The sequence below is a fragment of the Schistocerca serialis genome, chromosome 3, assembly GCF_023864345.2.
Source record: "Schistocerca serialis cubense isolate TAMUIC-IGC-003099 chromosome 3, iqSchSeri2.2, whole genome shotgun sequence".
NCBI lineage: Eukaryota > Metazoa > Arthropoda > Insecta > Orthoptera > Acrididae > Schistocerca > Schistocerca serialis.
The window spans coordinates 708,468,087-708,489,887 of NC_064640.1; positions in this window are offsets into that span (position 1 = coordinate 708,468,087).

Here is a 21,801-nt window from a genome sequence, read left to right on the forward strand (position 1 = left end):
CGAGCACGTGTAGGCTGGGGAATACAGGAAAAGGGTACTATGAGCGACATGGCCACAGCGCCTAGTTCAGATAGAAATAGGACTTCGTCTGCCCCGTGCTGTCATCTGCTACTACTGCTATCATTACTTCAAGTGCTACTACTGCAAACTTTAATGGTTCAAATGGCTCTGAGCACTATGGGACTCAACATCTGAGGTCATCAGTCCCCTAGAACTTAGAACTACTTAAACCTAACTAACCTAAGGACATTACACACATCCATGCCCGAGGCGGGATTCGAACCTGCGACCGTAGCAAAACTTTAATGTTTGAGGAAAATATTTAGACGAAGAAAATAATTGCTCTACTTTGCTGAAGAAAAAAAACCTGCGGAGAAAACTTGGTTAGCAAGGTTATAAGATTATGGATTATGCTGCATGCTTTTCAAATTCATTAATTTTGTGATAGACGTAACACTAGAGGATAATAACGTCAAAGAGGGCGACACGTGTTATGACTGAAACGGTAGTGCGTACGTTGCTGTAGAGAGTACGCAGATGTCACGCAACATGCTCAGAATTGGTTAAAATGAAAGTCTGCAAGGACCCAGCGTAAAATCCGAGAAAAATTTTATCTGGTTCATTACAGAAATGTAATTATCCGAGCGCTGCTGATTGACTAGGGCGGCAGCGAAATTTGCTTCCGTGACACCGGCGCCGGAACACATATAGCGCTGTGGATTTCTCCTCCCTTCATCATCACATCCCCCTCTCTCCGTGCCATCCCTTCACCTCCCCGTCCTTTTCCCCACTCCGCTGCAACGCCAATCTCACGGCTGCCACATCCGGTCGCGTTCTTCTGCTCTTTTACCACGCGCGTCTGTCGGTATATATATTTCAGTCAGCTTTAGTTATGACGTGAAATTTTCACGTAGAAGCATGGTAAAAGGATCGTATAATTCTTCATATAAATGCATTGTTGGGGGATACGGGAGACTGTTGTACCTACAGCGTAGTATACCTAGGAACACACGAAGTTTCTTTGTTGGTACCTCGGTCTAGTGACTGATTTTAGATTCACGTGGACAAATATGCCCTAGAGACGGCCATAAGCAGTTTCACAACTTTTACACGGTTTTTGTTGTTGTTAGCCATGACTTTATGTTTTTCACAGTATTTGTCAATATTTCGCGTTTTACACATTTAAGTGCTGTATAGTATATTACAGCTATTAGGAATATATTTCTAATTCTTCAGGTACATAATTTTATGGTAAAATGCTACGTATTCCAGAACTACTGATACATCAGGGAGCCAATAAAGACATACTTCGTCGGTCGTGCACCATCGTGTGCCTCGAAACAGAAGAAGGTCTTCTCCCGTAGAGCATGTGATACTTGCAAAGGAACTGAGTTTCTTTAATGTTTTAACAATTTTACTTGTCTTGAAAGTCGAAATATATGTTAGTTTTTAGTAGCTTCTATTTCAAAAGGTATTTACCTTGTAACTGACTTTTTTGTAATAATTCTGCTTAATTTGATTTCACTTACTGATTATTGGCGTGTGGTAGAGAAATAACGTAACAGATTGACTGTTAAATACAGTAGTGACAAGATTTTCTCGACTTCAACGCTTTTAAATTTCAATCGAATATTTGTTCCTAGATACATGACCAAGTTGAACATTGGAAGTGACTTCTTAGGATTTTTGAACATTGGAACATACTTTCACATTTAGAAAATCCTTAATTTCCGGAGTCGTTTTTGTAGTTTCACAAAAAGACTGCAGAACATAAAAATTGAATGCTTTCCTTTAAAAATGGAATAAGAAAATATAATACACTCTGAAACGTAGCGCCTTACATCGTGCGTACTGACATCGCATCAACAGTGAACAGATGTGCAGTATAAGTCATGCGCTGGACAGTTGGCGTCAGGTGTCGGAGTATATGTAGTTTCTACGCGATCAGGTAGAAATCACTAGCTGACGGACACTGAGCTGCAGTTAAAATACTGTCATTTTTATTTGGAGTTCTGTTTGTTTAATTTTCTAATTGATTTTAATTACTATTATAATTGTGTATAGTTATGAGGGTGAGTGAAGGTGTTAATGAGGAACAACATTTAATGTAAAGTTTTCATACTATACATTGAAGTAGCTGGTCTTGTGAGGAATGTTCGACTGTGAGGTGTGTGTTAGTCATTCGTACTGGGGAATTTGTTGTAACCTATTTCATCAATTTATGGTACTGTGGTAACCAGATTATGATTTCGGTAAAGTAGTTTTGTTAAAAGGCAACTTATTAAATAGTTGCGGGTGTTCGAAATTTATTTATATTGATTTACTATTCTGATTCAGTGACATATTTTGACTATTTCTGTGTATATGCGCGGGATTGAGCGGGTTTGATGTTGCTTTTTGATTGGCTGTGATATTTCTCTGCCAATAAGAAATTAGTACATTCGCCGCTTATTTTGGGAACTAGACTGTGCTTTTGTGTAGAGAGATGAGTAGAGTCGGGACCTGGATCTCACAGTGATGAGATCTATTGACAGGTGCTCCGATGAAAATTATTAATATTGTGCTGTTCTGGGTACCAAAATGTTAGAGAAGTGCCATAAAGTGCGAAAGAGAGTTCGATTTAACGCACTGTGTGATACTGAAAAATTTTGCTGATGTTTTAAATAGCTAAATTCCGCTTGGCGAGTTACTTATTCGCGAACGTCAAGATTTTGTTACGTAAGACTGATTATAGCAACAATTGAGCCAGCTATTCTAAAAGAAATAATTCGTTTGTAAATTTTCTGTGAAGGATAAGCAATAATTACCATAAACTGGTTATGGTTATCAGTGACGTGTGAGTATGGAATTTTCAGACGTTGTACAGTTTACAATAAGGCTTGATAGTAACTGGTGTATGCAAGCTTACCGTAACAGAGTGAAATCTTAAGCACGTAAATACGTTCATTTAACTATTATTAACCTTCCGCTGACAAAACTATTTTCTGTGGTTACCAGGTGTACAGCTTTTTTTTTTTTTTTTTTTTGTATAGCTTTTTCCGGCTGAGAACTGCATTTCAGAACTTCAAGGAGGCGTGCGTGTGAGAAGAGATTCACCACAAGGTGAGTGGAACTTTAGACGCGACAGCATGTCACCACGCCGGCGCAACTTCAATGGCTAGACGCGAAAGTCTACCAAGGTACAAGAGTGTACCGTATAATATGACCTCGTTTAAAAGTTTCCTCAGCGTAATGGCTCAGATCTCAGATGAGTTAGTGTTTAGGAAATATTCGCAGAGTATTTCTGCAACCTACTCACCTATCTACACTACTGGACATTAAAATTGCTACACTACGAAGATGACGTTCTATAGACGCGAAATTTAACCGACAGGAAGAAGCTGCTGTGATATGCAAATGATTAGCTTTTCAGAGCATTCACACAAGGTTGGCGCCGGTGGCGACACCTACAACGTGCTGACATGAGGAAAGTTTCCAACCGATTTCTCATACACAAACAGCAGGTGACCGGCGTTGCCTGGTGAAACGTTGTTGTGATGCCTCGTGTAAGGAGGATAAATGCGTACCGTCACGTTTCCGACTTTGATAAAGGTCGGATTGTAGCCTATCGCGATTGCGGTTTATCGTATCGCGACGTTGCTACTTGCGTTGGTCAAGATCCAATGACTGTTAGTAGAATATGGAATCGGTGGGTTCAGAAGGGTAATACGGAACGCTGTGCTGGATTCCAACGGTCTCGTATCACTAGCAGTCGAGATGACAGGCATCTTATCCGCATGGCTGTAACGAATCGTGCAGCCACGTCTCGATCCCTGAGTCAACAGATGAGGACGTTTGCAAGACAACAACCATCTGCACAAACAGTTCGACGACGTTTGCAGCAGCATGGACTATCAGCTCGGAGACCACGGCTGCAGTTACCCTTGACGCTGCATCGCAGACAGGAGCGCCTGCGATTGTGTACCCAACGACGAACCTGGGTGTACCAATGGCAAAATGTCATTTTTTCGAATGAATCCAGGTTCTGTTTACAGCATCATGATGCTCGCATCCGTGTTTGGCGACATCGCGGTGAATGCACATTGGAAGCGTGTATTCGTCATCGCCATACTGGCGTATCACCCGGTGTGATGGTATGGGGTGCCATTGGTTACACGTCTCGGTCACCTCTTGTTCGCATTGACGGCACTCTGAACAGTGGACGTTACATTTCAGATGTGTTCGACCCGTGGTTCTACCCTTCATTCGATCCCTGCGAAACCCTACATTTCAGCAGGATAATGCACGATCGCATGTTGCAGGTCCTGTACGGGCCTTTCTGGATACAGGAAATGTTCGACTGCTGCCCTGGCCAGTACATTCTCCAGATCTCTCACCAACTGAAAACGTCTGGTCAATGGTGGCCGAGCAAGTGGCTCGTCACAATACTCTAGTCACTACTCTTGATGAACTGTGGTATCGTGTTGAAGCTGCATGGGCAGCTGTACCTGTACACGCCATCCAAGCTCTGTTTGACTCAATGCCCAGGCGTATCAAGGCCGTTATTACGGCCAGAGATGGTTGTTCTGGGTACTGATTTCTCAGGATGTATGCACCCAAATTGCGTGAAAATGTAATCACATGTTAGTTCCAGTATAATATATTTGTCTAATGAATACCCGTTTATCTCTTGGGTTTCTTCTTGGTGTAGCATTTTTAATTGCCAGTAGCGTATCTATGTTCCACGAACCCCCTCCCCTCCCTCCGCCTGCCGTCCACCCCTCCTCCCTTCCTCTGTTCCACGACAATGCCTAGTAAGAACAACTTTAGATAAATCTACGTATGAGCTCTAACGTCTCTAATTTTCTGGTCGAGATAATTTCCCAAGACGTATGTGAGAGGATGTAATACATTGTCCGAATGCTCTCGGAACGTGCACACTCGTAACTTTCAACAGTAAATCTGTCAGTGGAGCACAATGTCTATCTCGTAGCTGCTGACACTGTAGTTTACTGAGCACCTTCGTAACACCCTCGCGATGATTAAACTCTCCCGGACAAAATGCACGGCGCTTCATTAGATATTCTCTGCCTATTCTGTTAAAACCACTTTGCAAGGGACCCAGGCTGATGAGCAATACTCATGAATACAGCGAGTCTTATGCACCTCATTCTTTTCATGGATGAATTACATTCCTTGAGATACCTCTAGTGAATCTTAGCTTGGCATCTGCTTTTACTACTGTATGTTTTATGTAGACATTCCATTTTATGTTTTTCTAGTGGTTACTCATATGTGTTTTGCGACAGATACTGGTTCCAGAGATTTGTTGCCAGTATTTCATTCGTGTACCTCCAAACACTTCAGATATCTCTAGTAGAGATGGCATTATTGTCTTGTTTGCGATTTTCCCTACACATCCACTGCAGAAGTCCAGAACCATTCCAACAAATTGAATCCTACACTGACCTCATCTAATTCTGAATTTACGTGTTTCGTCCAATTCATGTCATTCCTTGATGTTACCCTAAATATTTAAACGATGTGACGTTCTCCAGATATTACCCACTTTCTCTGTGATACAGATATTGTCTTGCAGTTATCCACCTATAAATGGAATTTTTTTTTACATACTTTCTGCATTTCCTTTCTATCGCCCAACGACGACACTTTCCTGCAGACAACAGAATTATAAATGAACAATCGGATAGTGCTGCTGGCAGTATTTTTTTAGTACTTTATGTGTAAAGGGAATTTTAGAGGTTCCGTTAACCAAAAACTCATCGAGCCACTCACCGTGAAGTAACTGATTAAATATTAATTAACAGTTGAAAGTGTGGTACAGAGGCGACAGCTATCTTCGTCTGGTCTTCCAGCGTTTCGCTATAATTGACGAGAATTACGGCCATTGTCACCCATCATATTGAATTCAGATCCACAAGCACAGCAAAAAAGGATCGTACAGTCTTCTAAGATGTGATCTCAATACGTCTCAACCACCTCAGGACACCAAGAGAACATGTAGAATGTACAAATTCGTTAGATAATGTCACCCCAAACAAGAAAACTGTTGGCACCACACCGGCCTCTTTCAAAAACACAGTTAAAGGGACTTAAGAACTTCCATTAGGAAATGAGACACTTAAAGTAGTAGATGAGTTTTGCTATTTGGGGAGCAAAATAACTCATGATGGTCGAAGTAGAGAGAAAATAAAATGTAGACTGTCAATGGCAAGGAAAGCGTTTCTAAAGAAGAAAAATTTGTTAACATCGAGTATAGATTTAAGAGTCAGGAAGTCTTCTGAAAGAATTTGTATGGATTGTGGCCATGTATGGAAGCGAAACATGGACGATAAATAGTTCAGACAAGAAGGGAATAGAAGATTTCCAAGTGTGGTGCTACAGAAGAATGCTGAAGATTAGATGGGTAGATAACGTAAGTAATGAGGACGTACTGAATAGAATTAGAGAGAAGAGGAATTTGTGGCACAACTTGACTAGAAGAAGGGATCGGTTGGTAGGATACGTCTACTTAAACCTAACTAACTTAAGGACATCACACACATCCATGCCCGAGCAGGATTCGATCCTGCGACCGTAGCGGTCGCGCGGTTCCGGACTGAAGCGCCTAGAACCGCTCGGCCACACCGGCCAGCACACAGGGTAAAAATCCTCGAAGGAGACCAAGGCATGAATAGACTAAACAGATTCAGGAGGATGTAGATTGCAGTAGTTACTCGGAGATGAAGAAGCTTGCATAGGATAGACTAGCATAGAGAGCTGCATCAATCCAGTCTCTGGACTGAAGACCACAACAACAATAATTTGTAGGACTTACGCACCTGGTTTTGGCTTCGTCAAATTTTTTTGTCATTGTAGTTAAGTAAGTTAAATAGTCATTGTAGTTAATGTGACACACGTCCAATCTGAACTCAGCTTCTTGTCAAACAGGTTGTAGAAAAACTTGGGGGGCCATGTAATCGGGTCACCTCTGTCAATCAGTTTCCCTAAATATCGGTTATTGGGTAAATCCCGGAGATCAGTAAGATACTGCTGCAGTACACAATCCTGCATGAAACGTACGCCGCACTGTCGGTCAGCCTCTTCAATCATCACCTAAAAGCGTTTTGCAGCGTATCCATGTTAACTATTAGCTCGTGGTCGTGCGGTAGCGTTCTCGTTTCCCGCGCCCGTGTTCCCGGGTTCGATTCCCGGCGGGGTCTGGGATTTTCTCTGCCTCGTGATGACTGGGTGTTGTGTAAATGTCCTTAGGTTAGTTGGGTTTAAGTAGTTCTAAGTTCTGGGGGACCGATGACCATGGATGATAAGCCCCATAGTGCTCAGAGCCATTTCGACCATGTTAACTATTACGTCGATTGTTCTCCGTTGGAAAAAGAAGGGACCGTTTAATTTCCTCTCACGGAACACACAAGAGACGTTAATTTTTGGGCTATCACGAACATGTTCCAAAGTCTGTCCTGCATTTTACTGCCACACACCATGGAGCAGTGTATAATATCTTTAACACTTAAATGAAAAGTCAATTCGTGACTGAAGACAATGTTTCGAATGAAATCTTTGTTTTTAAGCAATCTATGCAAAATTTCCCCCATACAAATTTTTACAAGGAACCCTGTCAGTATCTTCTTGTTCTTGTGCCATTTTTAATTTGCAGCAAATCAGATGCAGATGTCTTCTTAGCATACAACAATCACATGTGGGACGTCCAGCTCGCGACAAGAACGCCGAGACGATTTTGTAGAATTGTTAACAAGTTAACCGGCTACGTTTGCAAACCATGACTGTATGGAACGATTATTTATTTGCATTTTCTCCCACCAATCACTTTTATTTCATTTACGTAAAATTTAACATAACGCAACGTGTTTAGAGCATGTTTTGCCAATCTTCAGGTGTTTATGCATACTGAAAATTGTTGTTTTAAAAATACATTGCCTTGATTTAGACTAACACAGAACTTTCTGTTTACTGTTCATTGACGGAGGGACTGTTGGGGTATTTGAAGGTGGAGGGGAGGGCAATAGTTGGCCATAAATTGGTAGTGTGGAGCGGTGTCAGCGATTTTGGAGCCCCAAAGCTTCGTTTTTCATCCTTGTAACACGGGTGGAGCTTTTGTGTGACATTAAACATTTAACTGTTTTGGGACGCCAAAATCGCTGTGGTGTGAATCTTAATAAATAACGAGACACAGCTCCACACCAGTAGAAGACATCACTGGAAATCCATATCTGGGCAACCTCTGTTTTTATTTGTATCTTACTTCTCATAAGTGTAATGGTAATACTTTCTGTCTCTTGTTCTGGATTGTTATTTAACACTGAGGTAAATTTTGTTACTGTGATTCCCAAGGTCTTATCTGCGTGTCCTTTTAATTTGGTTGCTACCACTAGCTATCAAGTTCTTCAACTCGTGACGGGATGGAGCGTTATTGGCTTCACGGTATTCACTGTGTGACTAGCGCTCTAACGCGTAGTTCTATTTCACGTATGCGATGTCTTTTAATTCTTTGTTTCTCCAGCGAATTTTGACGGCAGTAGGTTTATTCTTTTTTTTATGCTCTACCGACACCGCGAGCTGTGTTTTATTTGCATTACGTTCAATCTGCAATGTTTTTGCTCATAGGTTTTATCCTGTCATACGTGGGTTGTCATGATTGGTCCGTGCTCGTCTTTTCACTGTGCTCAGAAAATGTATTAGAGATCATGTAGGGTCCTAATCTGATACCAATTTCCGGTTTCATCCAAAGTTCTACCGAGGAGTGACATGTTTTTACGTGCACTTGTAGAAATTCGTGGCACATGAAGTGTTAGTTTTATGAGAACATCGCTTTACTGTCTACTTTGTTCGGTAGGTTATGTTGACTGCTAGTGCTTTTACTTATATAATTTTATTCTATACGTGGATACGACCTGATGATATACCTCCATGGTATGAAACCTGTCATCAACACAATAAACAGCTGTTGCGAATGTAGTCTTTCACTCGGTTTTAATACAGACAATTTTATCATCTCTGATTTTAAATTGTTTGATTGTCTTTCACATTGTGGAAAAGTGATTTAAATAGTGATAGTGGATACAATGCAATCGATGTTGTCGAATACATATTGCCTGAATGTTACATTTGGAAAATGATCTTCAGTGTGATAGACAGTTGGTAGCTCTAGCTGTTGGTCTTGTTTGCATAACAACTCAATTAACAACAGCAAATAAGCACTCACTGAATAGACAGAAAATAACTCCACTATATAAACACGAGATTAGTGAAGTTATTTTGTCTACCCACATAAGAAAACTGGACATGAGATTCTGGGAGGTGCAGTCTATCTGTAAACTGAAAATCGAGAAGGCGGCGCGAAGTGGCCACGCGGTTTGAGGACTCATGTCACGGACTGCGCGGCCCCTCCCGTCGGTGGATCGAGTCCTCCCTCGGGCATGGGTGTGTGTGTAGTTCTTAGCATAAGTTAGTGTAAGTAAAGTGTAAGTATAGGGACCGATGACCTAAGCAGTTTGGTCCCATAGGAATTCACACACATTTAAACATTTTGAACGAAATCGAGAAGCGCTCATGCAGGCGGAAGAGGCCTTTCTTTGAAGAACGCTACAGCTGCCGTTCAGGACGACTACGAATCAATTTCTCCTCTACCAATGTAGAATAGTGTGCAAAGATTTACGTAGCTTCTGTCTATGTGAATTATTTGCGTTATAACTCCCCCTGTCCCCGCCCGGGTGGCGGTTCATGTCTGCTCACTGTATCACTAGTGATTCATAAGGCGCCCTGTGAGGCTTCATATAACTTTTTCAAACACTCTGCAGTTGACTCTTGTGACGTAGTTTGGTCGGCAGAGTGAGGACTAGCCCACTAGACCTACAGTTTGCACACCTATGAAGGAGGGCAGTGCATGAACACAATCCAACAACGTACCTCCCCTTGCACTTCTACCGCACACATCTCTCCCCTCCGCCCTGTTACACCCCCTGAACACAGTTTATCCCTTAAAATGGCTTTACAGCACTTACATGTGGTACACACATTTAATATTCGTTGTTGAGCCATTTCATTTAGCGATAAATATTAAATTTATACCATTAGGGTGATATTTTTAATAATCTGGGTTTTTCCCTCCCTAGACGTGGCTACTATTGGCCTAGAGGAAAAAATAAGTGGGATCCTTTGTGCAGGAAATTTAATGTAGTGTAATTTTGTAGCGGGAAATACTTTAACTTGGAGCTGCAGTTTTCTATTTACTAGAGAAAAGCATAAAGAAGTGAACTTTAAACCCACCCCAACTCAACGCTCATATCCTACCGATCAGCATTTTTAGCTTGTTGTTCAGGACACTCCCTCTTAACACTGTGCAAAAATTTGCGACTACACGATTTTCCCCCCTGATTTTCCTTCGTAGACTGGAATACTTTCACATGATTGAAATTTATGTTTGTTGCTTTTCTACATGTTTCCGTGAGTTTTCTCGTTAACTACTTGTCTCTGTACTTTCAAAAACAGTCAAGAAAAGGCTGTGAAAGATAACTACTGTCTTTGACTGATCATTTATGGCCCTTTTATTAAAATCAGTAGTGACATTACCCTGCTCTGTGGCTTGTTCCACTGCCTCTCGTTTCATTACATTCCACACAGAATTTAGTCTGTTGTCGGAATTATTGATTTGTGATGTAATGTGCATGCTCCTTGATCGTCAGTAATTTTTCAGAGTAAACATTTCCCTTTTTTTTTCATTAGATAATTTGATTCCTGTAGTGAACCATGCCTTCTTACATGGCTGTTTAATGTTCTTTCTTCTCAGTATATGAGGAAAGCTATTTTCAGGTAATGATGTGAGCTTATCATGGAATAGATTAAATTTTATGACAATGTGTGGTTCATTACAAATTTCATTCCAATTTATGACTTATAAATTATTTTTAGAAACGTTTGCCCTGGAGTCATGACTTATTCTAACTAATTTCCACTGAGGAGAATTTATAATGTATAGTACTGTCTTATTTATCGCAACTGACTGTGCATCATGAGCAGAAAGAGAATTTTTTACTGAGTATACAGTTCCTTCTTGCTTAGAGCTTTGTCAGAGAGTACATTTATAACTTGCTTTTAGTTATCAATGTCTATTCTGATATGGTATTGTAAGTGTGCTACCTGATCCTAGCACGGGACGACAAGTATGATTTGCTTGCTGTCATCTGTCTGTTACATGTTATTGTTTATGCCAAACAGAATTTATATATCTGTCCATCTTACTGTATCTGACAGCGTTTATGAAAGGAAACCGACTGAAAAGAAAGTTATTTAGATAATTTGGGGCATGCAAGCTGTATATTTCTAAGTCTGGGAAAGCTTTCTTCTTCGTCTGGTGAACTATGCTGCAACTCCTGTAATCAAATCAGTTCTTTGTTACCTCAAGATGTGGTTGAGCTGCTATGGTGTTCCTCGATCCTCTACTGGGGCAAATTAGTGTGCAAATGATTTACTGAAATAAGAGAGACCTGCACTTGCTTCTTTTGCACTGTCATTTATACTTTCCACTGTTGTATTACGACACAGACTGTTGCCATATACTGTTATTACCTGTGGCACCACACGTTTTCAGTATGTTGCACTTTGCCAGAAATAATCTTGTTCGAATATTCATTATGCAGGTCTACTTTGCATCATTAGCATTGTATCTCAAAACTGTTAATTATCTCAAAAGTTCTTCACATAATTAGACAGCACTCGCCAATATTCAGTGTTGTCCGGACCTAAATGGAGTCCGTCCTCCTGTCTCCAACTCCGTTCGTCCACAAACTGCTCTCTGGCCTCAACTGCCTCGCGTGGCGTCACTCTCCACGGATGACGTCATTTACAATAATCTCAGTTTGAAACAGTCTATGTCTTGACATGGTTTAGTGATAAACTCAAACTCTTTCAACAGTTTCATTTTCTGAATAATTCTTTCCCAAACTGCTCTCTGGCCTCAACTGCCTCGCGTGGCGTCACTCTCCACGGATGACGTCATTTACAATAATCTCAGTTTGAAACAGTCTATGTCTTGACATGGTTTAGTGATAAACTCAAACTCTTTCAACAGTTTCATTTTCTGAATAATTCTTTCTTCTAATCAAACTGCTTTGCACTCTGTTGTCCGAGTTCTGGTGTCATTAACGTATTACCTTACATGTGCAACCTTTCATTGTTTGTCATTCAGTGTAATGCGAGATGAAATCGAGGGTTTCCGTAGATACGGTTACCTTACACGTTATCAATTAGAGTCCTACTCTCTTTACACACCTTTACTGGAAAGTTACTTATTGAGGTTAAATTGTAGGATCCAAATAAGTTTACCACATCATCTTTACTATCATAATCCTGTAGAAATTCTGCAGTGAAATCACCAGAGACTATTAACAGGTTGTTACTGTCTGACATACAGCGTAGTAAGGAATCCATACGCCTTATAAACAGTTCGAAATTTTCCAGCGGGAATCTCTGTACTGTTATATTTAAATTAAAACTATTTCTCAGTATTAATTCACAAGTATACTCATCTATGCTCTGATTCCCACAAAATTCGCTTGTTTCAGTGTTTCTGAACTTGTGTTCTCTCTTAATATATGTAACAGTACAGTCAGATGCTAGAGTGTAATATTTTATATTTAACTTTGGTAACGCTGTGGTTTTTGTGTTGTTGAGATGGGTATAGCAAGTCTATCTATTCAAGACCCTCTAAATCTTCCAACAAGAAAAGAAGCTATTCTACCTTGTTACTCAATCTTTTAATTTTCTGATACAATCACATACTCTTATTTTTCTGTGCTTTCTTAAGCACTTTGTGGGGCTCTTGTGTTATTTTAACTTATTTAACAAAAGGGTGCCTGAATTCTGACTCTAACGTAAGAAAAGGTACCTCTCTGACATTAGTAACCACAAGGATCTTACTTTGTGTGACGATGACCAGCCATACAATTTTTGCAAGAAACTCAGTCAATCTATGTATTTTTCCCTATCATACTAAAATGTAGGCCGTGCCTAGTATAGCCCATCATATGAGATTTAATATCAGTCAGCAACAGCCTACACATCTGTGTGTTCACACGAGTCAGAGTAGAGTTAAGCCAGGGCTACTCACGACGCTGTAGTAATTGCACAAAACTCACACTTTTATGTAAAGTTGCTACTCCTAAACCCTCCAGACTACCCCCAGATGCCGTAATTTCTGTCCTTACCCAGGCTGTCTACTGCTGCACCTACTTTGATCACTTGATTATTTTTGTCAAATTCTTACAAAAATTCTCAATACTTGCACGCTTACGTGAGCTGTCTCTGCTGGTTGCATATTCCACCAGCAGCCCTGCCAACCGTCTTCAATGTTGTACAGGGTTTTTTTCCCCAAGGTTTGGCTTGACACTTTTTACCTCTGTTCTGTACTGCTACACAGCAAATGCTCCTACCTGCTGTGTCCCAGTTGTGAACATATAGGCAACATCGGAAACCTGCATTTTGTGAATCCAAGATTGAAAGCTTGTCCTTTCGCAGATGTGAGTGCAGAACTTTTTGTGTTGAGCACCAAGTAAATGTGGTCTCGCTTAGCGTGCCATGTATGCCACAGGCGTAGATACAAGGGCGGAACGGATGGACGGATATGGGGGTGTTAATGAGCATCAAGAACCCTCCCTCTCCATAAGTATTTTAATAAAACCGTTTACATTTTTTTACAAAAGCATTTTTCCTAATTTCGCAGGTAACTTTGGGATAAAAATTAGAGTGAAAACTAGGGATCTCGAAAGGCAAAGAAACTGTACCAATTAGCAGCTATGTGTGACACATGATACCTTTCAGTTGCTTACTTGAGGGTTTGCCCACGTGGATGGTCTTGCGGCCTGATCGGCAACATTGCAGGCGGGAAAAGGCATACATCCACAGACGGACCGTCCCTGCTGTCAACGACAAGTCCGACACGCTTCATGAGTGCAAAAGGCAAGCCACAGGAATTTGAAAACGTCCACGTACAGTACAGTCCTGTTTGTCTGATTGCCGAGAGCTATGATGTCGTCATTTAGAATCTGTGGGTTACCGAAAACTTTGGTTGTCACGTATTTTAGCCATTCAGTAATGGCGTTTATTTCCACAACAGAGATTTGAATGATATTCCGTGTAATCTAAAGATAGGAAACACAGAAAAACGTAAACAGCGATACAAGGGCATGAGAAATTATCTTAGGTTTTTCTCTATCGCATGCATAGCTTTTGAACTAGTAAGCGGTGCTGAGTAACCTGTAAATGTACATTCATTTTAGAATGTTAGTATCCTTTCGTTGGTCTGAAGTATTGTACTTCTTGATGTACACACACAGACAACGACGCTGTTCTTGAATATATCCATTTGCGAAAGTTTGTGAGGTAAAACCATCTACTAACAGTAATACAAGGTTTCTTTTACCGTTGATATATGTTCTGTGCGTAGTTTATGCCATTTGGTTAATATTATTGATGGATTAATTTAATATTGTTTAAAGGAAGTGTCTAACAGCGTTCACAATCAAATTATTTATTGTAAATCTGTTGTTAATAATTGTCATAAGGGATGTACATATTCATATGGAAATATCACACGGAGTTACGATCCTTAGCTTGAAAATAATAAGAGACATAGAACTTAAGCGACATGTTTAAAAAGAGTGCATCCTGTGCCTGAACTGGAATATTAACGAAAAAGTATTGCGTATACGAAACCAGCAAACCGTACTACAGGAAGATTTTATTGTTTCTTTTCAAATTTTCGCTACGAATTAGTTTTAAAACATGTAGCCTTAGAAGCAATCCAATGGATAAAGTAACTCAAGAAAATAAGTTGCATTGTCTTTGCTTCTCTCTGAGCTTGTGCGTCTTGTGAACTTGAATTAATAGGGCAAGCTTTTTACTGCTCAAAAGAAAATTTCGGTGAAAAAGTAGAAGAAGAAGTAGGTTTTATTTTCTAACGTTAATTAGAAAGACTCGTTGAAGTAAGCCATTGCCGATTTCGTTGTAAATAAATATTCATCAGCTACAAGGTTGTTTATTGTTGTTGTTATCTGTTTGTGTCTTTTTGAGATTTTTCCCCATACTAATAGCATACTCTCATGCTGATAGATCTGTCGTATACTGAAATAAGCATATACCAACTTTATTGGCAAGGAAGTAACTGTGAAGCAGACGATGTGAAATATCACTTCACAGAGTTACATTGTCTACAATAGAGTGAGACACGGTCAGTAATAGAGTTAGCAATGGTTGTGCTTGGATTTATGCCACCCGGTAAGAACCCTATAGTTACCATACCCAATTTTTGGAACTAAGCAAAGAATTATAGTGACCTTTGATAGTGAGTACCTATATTTGGTTAATGCTTATCAAAAGATGACAATTTATTTTCCCTGCACAATTTCATTGGGCTCTTACGTTTGCTAAACAAATTTTTTTCGAAGATTATTTATATTATTTACTTTTGTGAGATATCGGTAATAGCAAAGAGAATTTTAGAATATTTAAGACAGTATCAACAAAGGGAATATACACATTCATGAACGAGCATTAAATTATTGGTAATGTACAATTTCGGAACCAGCAGGGAATTGGCTTTCATATCAATAAATTATGCTATTCTGATTTGAGTTTGCAGAGTAATTTGACGTGTAATAAGTCTATAACAATTCTTGTCAGTGGGACCTTAGCAGGCATTTCCACTACCCATTATACGTGGCGCATCCAGTCTGCGTATGGATAGGCACTTTCCATTTTGTTTGCCTACCGCTAGCTGAGAGGGTGAATTCAGTTAAACCAGGCTTTGTTGAGTCCAGGAAAATTCCACTACTAACAAGCACGTACGTTGACCTATAAACGTTTCGTAACGTTTGGGTGAAAATAACGGTAATGAGGGGTCATGGTAGGAAGCGACACCAAGGAGAAATGTACTAGTAGCAGATGAGGGCAAGGAACCAATGGGAATGTTTATATTTTGCGGAAACCAGGAAATCTGTTACCACAGCACTTATTAACCGATACGTTTATTTTGAAATGAAGTCCTCCACACTAGAGGTATAACAACTCTTGCAGAGTCAAGAGCCATGGTAGGCATCCTGCAGGGTACGGGGAAGAGGTGGTGGATTTTTTATTTTTATTTATTTATTTATTTACTTTTTTGGAAGCTCTTATTTTCGAAAGTGAGTTATCTTTCGGTGGTAGGCACGAGCTAAGTTGTGGAGCTGATGGTTAGTTGAAGAAGGCTTTGGATTGAGAGAATGGTCATGTCTATAGCTAGTGCTAAAATCAGTGTGACGAAATATCCTTCTTTACCCAATTAAAATCAACCATTAGGTATACTTAAAACCGTCAAAAATGGTGTAAATAACATGTCCTTTAACGATCATAACGTACTTAAGGTTCTTTTGCCTAACGAAACAGAGTACGTCTTAATGCATCTGAGGCACAGTGGCAACGGCTGCGGACCTTTTCCCGGACATCACGAAAACAGGAACGTCTCTACTTGACGATGTTTTGGGTTTGTACGCCTCTTATGTGCTAAGGTATCTTGTCAAACATAGAACAACGAAATTAAATAAAGTTCAAAATTAGAAACATTGTATAAGTAAGTACCAAATGACATTGTTTTATTATTTGTAACATCCAACTTTTTAGCAACAGTTTGTTACCACCCGCTACACGCAATCTCACACACACACACACACACACACACACACACACACACACACACACACACAGCCGGCCGCGGTGGTCTAGCGGTTCTGGCGCTGCAGTCCGGAGCCGCGGGACTGCTACGGTCGCAGGTTCGAATCCTGCCTCGGGCATGGATGTGTGTGATGTCCTTAGGTTAGTTAGGTTTAAGTAGTTCTAAGTTCTAGGGGACTTATGACCTAAGATGTTGAGTCCCATAGTACTCAGAGCCATCCACACACACACACACACACACACGTGCGCGCGCGCGCGCACGCACACACACATCACGCGCGTGCGCTCGCCGTCGCCTACAATATTGCCTGTAATCAGCCGCTTACGTTATAGCGTAATACATTTTATGCTACACACGGGCGTGTTATGATGACGTGGCGCTAGTAGCAGTGAACTGTGGTATGGCCCGGCACACTCGCTCGCCTCTGTCTCTCTCTAATGATATAGCATTTGTTTCGCCACAAACTGGCATTACTTATGACAGCTGTAAGGAATATTCTCAGTGATGACTACATTATGTGATCCTCCTTCAAGTTTCCAGCTACAAGAGTAAAGTGTTCTTTGTCCATATATCGAGGAGCTTGGTCGGGGTTGCATTCCTCATCATTGACGCACAATATTATTTCATGCCTTAGGGAGACATATTTTTCGACCAAATTCGGGAGCTGCTGGAACATTTCTCTAATGTCAGCAGTTACTGTAAAATGGATGACACATTTTTCGTTTTAATCCGTCTTCGTGTGATAAAGCGGCATCTCTCCGTCTTCCGCCGGAAATGTGCCTCCTCTTACTTCATCTTGGAGATTCAATAGAAAGCAAGTTCTTCACACAGATTTTACAGTAACTTCAAGCGCCGTTTGTGAATTCCTCTGATTTCTCTTCAAGTACTGCCCGAAAGAGCTCATGTTCTGTGTATAGCGATGTACATTAACTCCCTCTGTTTGCATACAATTTTGGGCATCATTCACTTCACGCAGCACTGCTTGCCACAGGCTCACAAAACATATGAAAGGATCCTACTAATTACCAGCTGGGTTGTTACATTGAGAGCAAACTGTGTTTATGCTATTAGTTTAATCTCCGCCCCCTCTAACTAGGAATGAAGTGGACAAGACGAAGATAATTATCAGAAGCAGTTTCGGAAGCTCAATGCACTTCCCCTTCCTTTCCGCTGATCATAATGTAGAGGTATTTCTTGATCTAGGTAGAGTACGGGCAGTTCTTGAATTCTTAAACAACTTACATGAATCCTGGTTCTTGAGTACAAATCTGAGTTAGGCTGCTGCTTTTCCGAGTCTCTTGTGAAGGAAGGACGCATCTGTGATGGGCAACGGGCTCCCGCCCACTTTGTCGCTCTGTCGATAGAGAAGCAGACCGTCTTGGGAGGGGGCGGGGTGAGGGAAAGAAGGCATTAAGGGAATTGCCTCTGATAAAGAATTCATAGTTAAGCGTTCCTTAATTGAATGAATCGTTTCCTTTCTGTAGTAGCTTTGTTCCTCTTTCTCACCAATTAACAAAATGGTTCAAATGGCTCTGAGCACTATGGGACTTAACATCTGAAGTCATCAGTCCCCTAGAACTTAGAACTACTTAAACCTAACTAACCTAAGGACATCACACACATCCATGCCCGGGGCAGGATTCGAACCTGCAACCGTAGCGGTCACGCGGTTGCAGACTGAAGCGCCTAGAACCGCCCGGCCACAGCGGCCGGCTCTCACCAATTAACAGATTTTTAACAAGTACCACCACTTGCATTCGTTTCGTTATTTGATCATCGAGACAATTCACTTCTCTCACTTCAGAATATAGTGGTACAGGTATATATCAACTTACCACAATAGTTGCTTAAATATACAGTCCTCCCGTCACCCTGGCGTTCAATATAACATTTCACATAGCGTACCATGCAGAAACACACTTTCCCCCGCAGTAGTACCTCCCAGGATTGTTCACTTAGATACAATCCTTTCCTCTGTGAACAGCATTATCTACAAACAGAGAAATGTTATACACAGAAACGAAAATGGATGTATCGTGACTAACAAAGTTCATGTGTTTATACTTTCGTCTATTTCTGTTAGCTTTTCAAAAGCTTGTCAAAAATCTTTTTAAAGATTTCGTGTCAGGTTTACTGCATTACCTCCTTCGCTCCAACGTGTGTGCTGAAGTGTCTTTAAATTCTTGCCTGTAGTAGCAATCAGAACCTTCCACTGGTTTGTGAACACAGAAATGGAAACATGACAACGATCGAGAATGCCGTGAAAGACATTACATTTCCTTCCACCAAAGCAGTTTGGAAGCAAAATAGGTTCAATGAGTCGATGGAAAGATGGAAATTTGTGGTAAGGACAATGGGACCAAACTGCTGAGTTCATCGGTCCCTAGGCTTACTCACTACTTAATCTAACTTAAACTAACTTACGCTAAGGACAACACATGCCCGAGGGAGGACTCGAACCATCGGCAGGGGCAGACGCGCGAACCGTAACAAGACGCCCGAGACCGCACGGCCATCCCGCGTGGCAATGAGTCGATGGAGCATGCAGAAAATTTGGCATTAGGATGTTATACACAGATGGAGAAAACCGCAAACACCAAAAAGTAATGAACATGCTATAACGAAATTTCTGGAATACATTTTGTCTAGGTAACATATTTAAGTGAATAAGACTGGAAGATTACAGGCCAATGTGAGCGCGAGATGAGCCATTGCAGATGTGAAATACTGGTACATTAATAACCGATGTAACGGCCAGAATGCTGAATGAAAGCATGCAAACGTGCGTACATTATGTTGCACAGGTACCGGAAGGCAGTTTGTGGGATGGAGGTCCTTGCCTGCTGCACGTGGTCGTTCGAAGGGACGGTTAATGCTGTTCGTGAATGACGCTGGAGTTTTCGTCGATGATGTCCCATATGTGCTCAATTGGAGGCACATCTCGTGATCGAGCAGGCCAAGGTGACATATCGAAACTCTGTAAAGGATGTTGGTTTACATAGCGGTATGTGAGCGAGCGTTATCTTGTTGGAAAACACCCCCTGGAATTCTGTTAATGAATAGTAGCACAACAGGTCGAATCACCAGAGATACGTACAAATTTGCGATCAGGTTGAATTAGATAACCACGGGAGTGCTCCTGTTGTCATAAGAAGGCGCACTCCGGACCATAACTCCAGTTTGTCTAGCATGCAGACTGGCTGGTTGTAGGACCTTAACTGGCCTCCTTCTAACGGAGACACAGCTATCACTGCCACCGAAGCAGAACCAACTTTCACCAGAACACAACAGATCTCCCCCTGATTTGCAATGAGCTCTCGCTTGACACTACTGAAGTAGTAAATGGCGATTGTTTGGCGTCAGTGGAATGCACGCTACAGGGCGTCCTTGGAGTAACCAATTTATAACAGTTCGTTGCGTCTTTGTGGTGCTGCTCATATTCCTGCTTCAGATGCAGTACCATGCGCCAGAGCCATAAGCCGAACACAATGTTCTTCCCTCTCGGATGTGGCACACTGCCGTCCGTAGCTCGGCCTTGTTTGGACTACATTCTCGGTACCACCACTGCCAGAAATGATTTACTGTGGCTACATTCCTGCCAAATCTTTCTCCAGTATCGTAGAAGGAACATCCAGCTCCTCGTAGCACTATCCTATCACTTCGTTAAGACTCAATGATGTGTTGATGATGGTATCTTAGTCTCCTTAAAGGCATTCTTGACCAATATCAGCTCACCACGTCCAGTATGAAAGGCTCACAATCCTTACAGCATGTATTTAAAGTAGACCTGGTATTCATCCTGATAGCGGCGCTGCTAGCGCCACTCTTATGCGGCTGACGTGAAATATGAATAGACATCATCTTTGAAATGTAGAAACATACCTACCAGCTTTCGTTTATGTCGCACCACTTTTTCCTGATGTCGCTTTTTTTCCCGTCAGATCATCATTTTATTCGCTGCTGGACACGTGTTTGTCTTGCGGTCATTGTAGCCGCATTGCCGAAAGCTTGCCCTCAAAATTCGTAATCTTGAGTCCATCAGCATCGACCTTACTTAGTGTTATCTATTTTGATTTTCATTTCAATGAATTCTATAAAAGATTCCACAACTAGAATTTGCTCACATTCGATCGCAACCTATTTAAAAATTTTGTTGTTTGATCTTTGTGAGAAATATCTGAGTTGCTGTCGAATATCATGGAATTAAAACTTGTCCTTTTGGACATGAACCATAAGTTTTTGACATACTTTAATCCCTAAAATTTCAATGAAAGCGTTTTGCATTTTTGGTGACATAGGAGTGGGTATTAACACAGCAATCAGTCGCAACAAATTGTCAGTTTCCTTTAGCCTATACACCAGTAATGTCATAAGGTGACATGCACTGCTACGAGTTTGTTGGATTATAACTCGCTTGAATGTACTGTAAATAGCTGTTTATAGCTGAAATCCGTATATGTAAGAATAATAAAAAACGAATGGGATTGTGACTGACTGCTTTCCTCAGCTTTCCTTATAGTTCGATTACAAATTGAAGCCAACTACCGTTAATTAGTATTGTTCGTATGTGTTCGAAAACACAAATTCATGTTGGACCTCACTAGATCTGATTCTTGCTATAAGTAGTCGGCGTCTTTTGGGGTCTAATATATGATTCCAATATAGGTTCTACGATATATTGAAAATTTTCATATAGTTTTCTTCGGGTTTCAATTATCTCATAATTCTTAGCATCATGTGTGTGAGCAACTCCTGTTTTGGAAAAGTATGAGCTCTTCGGCGAACTCTTCAGGAACTATGAACTATCTTTTGAATATTCTCCATATTTGTATCAGATTGATTTTACCTATAATCGGTTTTTCAGTTGGCGCGTTTTCGTCTGGAGACTTCGTAATTCCGTTTACTAATCTATAGAAATAATGCAGTTCGCATCTACTGAGCCATCCGAGTGGCCGCTCCCTATTTGTTGTTAATAACTGACGGAAAGGAATGAATTACACCATGAAGCACTAGTCCCATATTTCTAAGCCTTTGTGAAGGTCATCAGATGACGTGGATTAAATAATTTAACTTTCATTCCA